The sequence below is a fragment of the Kogia breviceps genome, chromosome 8, assembly GCF_026419965.1.
Source record: "Kogia breviceps isolate mKogBre1 chromosome 8, mKogBre1 haplotype 1, whole genome shotgun sequence".
NCBI lineage: Eukaryota > Metazoa > Chordata > Mammalia > Artiodactyla > Physeteridae > Kogia > Kogia breviceps.
The window spans coordinates 12786568-12792030 of NC_081317.1; the positions used below are offsets into that span (position 1 = coordinate 12786568).

A 5463-nucleotide genomic window follows, 5' to 3' on the forward strand; every position below is an offset into this window, starting at 1 on the left:
TGTCGGTTATGTTTTACTCTTAAGGATAATGTTGGCTTGAGATATTCTATTTTTCAAATATGTTTTTATTACAAAAGCAAAAGTATGGTCAGAAAAAAGAAACTTAGAAAATACTGATTAAGCACAGAGATGGGAGAGGGGAATAAAAAGCCATTTATTATCTCTAGGTCAGTGTTTTCTTAACATCTTGGTATATATCCCTAATAATTATTATTTGAAGATTTTATTAGAATAATCATTATTGCTCCCAGAGCAGGTAGCATTTATCTATTATGTGTCAGTAACGGTGCTAAGTTTAGGGGTGACAAGCATTATTTCAGCAAATCCTTACAGAATACCTCTCTATAGTTTAGATACTGTTATCCCTACTTTACAGTTAAGGAAACTGAGACTGAGAGGACTTTCCCAATTTGCCTAAGATCATAGGCAAATCAACAGCCATTAAGGCTGAAACCCAGGTCTCCCTTATGCCCAAGCTCTGGCTCTTACATACACTACTATCTCCTAATCCAGACCTCTTTTTGCAAATAGATTTTTTTTTTTTAAACTAAGCTAGAATCCTTCTGCACATATGATTCTGTTATCAGCTTTTACACCTAATGTATTATTAACATCTTTCAATGTCTTTTATTATTCTTCTACAAATGTAATGGCTGTGTACTGTTTTATTATATGGGTATGTTTTATTTATTCTTAAATGGCTCCATATCAAAACAAAAAATAAAAACTGGTCATAAAATATTCAAACAATAATAGGAATATAAAGTAGAACGTGCAAGTCCTCTCTTCCACCCTGCTGAACACCATTCCTTTGAGGAAGTTACTATTAATAGTATATGTTTGCTTCCACATAATTCTTCTATGTAACTTATTATATGTGATGTAATTCATTTTCTTTAAAGCAATGGGTATACCATTCTGCTTGCCTTTCATATGTAATATATGATGAACATCATTCCAAGTCTATCCATCCTTTTTTAATATGATTTAAAAAATTGAACTATAATTGATTTACAATACTGTTAATTTTAGGTGTACAGAAAGTGATTCAGTTATATGTATGTGTGTGTGTATATATATAATATGTATAAATTCTTTTTCAGATTCTTGTCCATCATTGGTTATTACAAGATATTCAGGACAGTTGCCTATGCTATACAGTAAATATATATGTATGTATGTATCTTTATCCATTCATCTGTTGATGGACACTTAGGTGACTCCCGTGTCTTGGTTTTTGTCAATAGTGCTGCTATGAACATTGGGACGCATGTATATTTTCTTTTTTAAAAATTTTTGTAGTTGAAGTATAGTTGATTTACAGCGTCGTGTTAGTTTCAGGTGTACAGCAAAGTGATTCAGTTATACGTATAAAATATATATACATATATATAATCATTTATTTGTATATATTCTTTTTCAGATTCTTTTCCATTATAGATTATTACAAGTTATAGACTATAGTTCCCTGTGCTCTACAGTAGGTCCTTGTTGCTTATCTATTTTATATACAGTAGTGTGTATCCCCCACTCCCCTTTCCCCTCTGGTAACCATAAGTTTTCAGTATCTGTGAGTCTATTTCTGTTTTGTAAATGAGTTCATCTGTACCATTTTCTTAGATTCCACATAGAAATCATATCATATATTTGTCTTTGTCTGACCTACTTCACTTAGTATGATTATCTCTAGGTCCATCCATGTTACTGCAAATAGCATTATTTCATTGTTTTTCACAGCTGAGTAATAGTATATATATTGTGTATATATACCACATCTTCTTTAACCATTCATCTGTTTATGGGCATTTAGGTTGCTTCCATGTCTTGGCTATTGTAAACAGTGCTGCTGTGAACATTGGGTGCATGTATCTTGTCGAATTAGAATTTTCATCTTTTCTGTGTATATGCCCAGGAATGGGATTACTGGATCATGTGGTAACTCTATTTTTAGTTTTCTAAGGAACCTCCATACTGTTCTCCATAGTGGCTGCACCAATTTACATTCCCACCAACAGTGTAGGAGGGTTCCTTTTGCTCCACACCCTCTCCAGCATTTATTATTTGTAGCCATTTTTTAAAATTAATTAATTTATTTATTTTTGGCTGTGTTGGGTCTTCGTTTCTGTGCGAGGGCTTTCTCTAGTTGAGGCAAGTGGGGGCCACTCTTCATCGCGGTGCGCGGGCCTCTCACTATCGTGGCCTCTCTTGTTGTGGAGCACAGGCTCCAGACGCGCAGGCCCAGTAGCTGTGGCTCACAGGCCTAGTTGCTCCACGGCATGTGGGATCTTCCCAGACCAGGGCTTGAACCCATGCCCCCTGCATTGGCAGGCAGATTCCCAACCACTGCGCCACCAGGGAAGCCCTGTAGACATTTTTGATGATAGCCATTCTGACCAGTATGAGGTGATATCTCGTAGTTTTGATTTGCATTTCTCTGATAATTAGTGATGTTGAGCATCTTTTCATGTGTCTGTTGGCCGTCTGTAAGTCTTCTTTGGAGAAGTGCCTATTTAGGTCTTTTGCCCATTTTTTGATTGGATTTTTTTTTTTTATTGAGTTGTATGAGGTGTTTGTATATTTTGGAAATTAATCCCTTGTCAGTTGCATTGTTTGTAAATATTTTCTCCCATTTCATAGGTTGTCTTTTCATTTTGTTTACAATTTCCTTTGCTGTTATCCATTCTTTTTAATGCACAAGAATCAAGAAGTCACATTTGGCTCTTGGCTCGAGCAACTGCGAGGATGGCAGAGCCATTTTGGTGGGTTAGAAAATGAAGGGAGGAACAGGTTTTGGGGTCATATCAAACCTGATGCCAAGTGGACACAGGCCCTGTGAAGGGCTCAGGGAGCAGTGGAGCTGGGTATAAAAACGTGGGAGTCGGTTGGCAGAGAATGGATGGTATGTGAATCCATGGCAATGGTCCCTGATGCCGAGGAGGAGCCACACCTGGAGAAAGGGTGTGTGCTCTCCAGTTCTCCCCAGTCCCCACCTCTCCCTGCTGTCTCTCAACACTGAGTCTGAGTGTCCTCTGATGTGGGCCTGCTTTAGTCACTCACATTGCTGCCAGGTCACGAAGCTTTGTGCTTTGCATTGTCAAGGGGTGTTCAGAAAAATCACCCAAACCTGGAATTAAGGCAAAAGGAGGCCAGCTTGTCATCCCAACTTGTCATCCCAGTGTCCCACTGGAATATTAAGAGGACCACCCCGGGACTATTCTGTCGCCTGGGGGAATACATCTTTATTTGACTTGCCATTCACTACGTATGTATGTACATAGCATGTGTATTACGTGTTCACTTGTGGGTTTTTAGCACCCCCATTGCTTGTGATTTTATAGTCCTGTAGGGCATTAACTAGTCTTGACTGTAGCCAGAGAACAGCACATGATCACGCGGATTAGTCTCAATGTAACCTCACCATTTCTTACCAGGACCTCTTGCTGAGACTCTCCACCAGGATTTTCAGGAACACCAGACTCTCTCTGCTCTCCAGAGCCATGGTTTCCATCTCCTCACTTAGGCCCATGTACTCAGCCACTGCTTCCTTCCCCTGGGCTCCTGGCTAACGCCAGCACGGATCCACACAGCTCTGGTATGTTTGGGAATTATGACACTGTGCCCTGGAGGGGCTCTTTATCCATCCATTGTGCTGGGTTCTTTCATCCTGAACACTTGAATTCTTCCTTCAACTCTGGAAAATATGCTTTTATGATTCCTTTGATCATTTTCCCCTTTCCTTTTCTTTTCCCTCCTTTAGGAATTCCCAATAGTTAGATGTTAGATATCCTGGATTGAGCTTCTAGATTCTTTTCCTATCACTCCCATTTTCATTTTTTTTTAAAGTTTATTTTATTGAATTACATTTGATTTACAATTTGTATTAATTTCTACTGTACAGCAAAGTGATTCAGTTATACATACATACATGTATATATACATATATATATACATTCTTTTTCATATTCTTTTCCATTGTGTGTGTTTTTTTTTTAACGCAGTATCGTCTTTAATTAAGTACAAAGATTTCCATTCATGTTGCCTAGAGATCATTTTATCCACTGCTGTCTGTGTTTGGCCGCCAGTCTCTTGTCTGTCTCCTCAGCATTGGTAAGGTGGATACCCTTTCCATGGGGAAGAGAGACCCACGGTTTGTTGCCTTTGCCAATAACGAAAATGTTGGAGAGCTGGGTGGCAAAGCTGTTGCCATTGGCATCTTTCACAGGAACTATATCAAAAGAACCAGGATGTCTCTCCCTGTTGGTGATCACACCAGTTCTTCCCAGTTAGCACCTCCAGTCACCATGCACAGGTTACCAGTGTCAAATTTGATGAAATCAGTAATCTTGCCAGTCTCCAAATCAGTCTGAATGGTGTCATTCACCTTGATGAGGGGATCAGTGTAGCCAATGGTGAGAGCATCAGGGTTCACCAGATGAGGGATTCCTTTTGTCCCCACAAAGATCTTTCTCATTTTGCACAACGTATACTTCGCCTCCTCAGGTGTTAATATGAAGAGCAGCAAAGCGATCCTTGGTGTCATAGGTCAGACAAAAATTCTCTCCAGTCTTGTCGATGCTGGTGACATCCGTAAAACCAGCAGGGGAGGTCATATTAGTGTGGACCTTGCCATCGATCTTAATGAAATGCTGCATGAAGATCTTCTTGAGTTCATCTCCCATTAGGGCTTACTTTAGTCTGTTCCTCAGGTAAATAATTAGTGGGAGACATTCCCTCAGCTCGTGGGGACTGGTAGATGGACAAGGAGCAAACGCACCAGTTGGTTTATCCAGCGTCCAATGCTTTGGAGCTGCTATGCTCTTCTGGTGCTTCTTGAGACCACAAGCCATGGCTTCTCCAGGCATGAAAAGTGCTCCATTGTGGTTTATCACGGGATATTGAATATAGTTCCTTGTGCTATACAGTAGCACCTTGTTGTTTATCCATCCTGTATAAAATAGTTTGCATCTTCCTACCCCAAACTCCCAGTCTATCCCTCTCCCACCCCGCCCTCCCCCTTAGCAACCACAAGTCTGTTCTCTCTGTCTGTGAGTCTGTTTCTGTTTTGTAGATAAGTTCATACTGTGTCATATTTTAGATTTCACATAAAAGTGATATATGGTATTTGTCTTTCTCTGACATACCTCACATAGTGTGATAATCTCTAGGTCCATACAGTTGCTGCAAAGGGCATTATTTCCTCCTTCTGTATGGCTGAGTGGTATTCTATCCTATATATGTACCACATCTTTTTTTTTTAATTTTTAAATTTAATTTTATTTTTTTATACAACAGGTTCTTATTAGTCATCCATTTTACACACATCAGTGTATACATGTCAACCCCAATCTCCCAATTCATCACACCACCATCCCCACACCACCGCGGCTTTCCCCCCTTGGTGTCCATATGTTTGTTCTCTACATCTGTGTCTCAACTTCTGCCCTGCAAACCAGTTCATCTGTA

The 5463-nt window shown here is 39.5% G+C and overlaps 1 pseudogene; it reads right to left on the minus strand.

Annotated features, from left to right (window-relative positions):
• Positions 1-4046: 4046 nt before the first annotated feature.
• On the minus strand, positions 4047-4847 carry LOC131761527 (small ribosomal subunit protein eS4, X isoform-like; annotated as a pseudogene).
• Between the last annotated feature and the right edge of the window lie 616 nt (positions 4848-5463).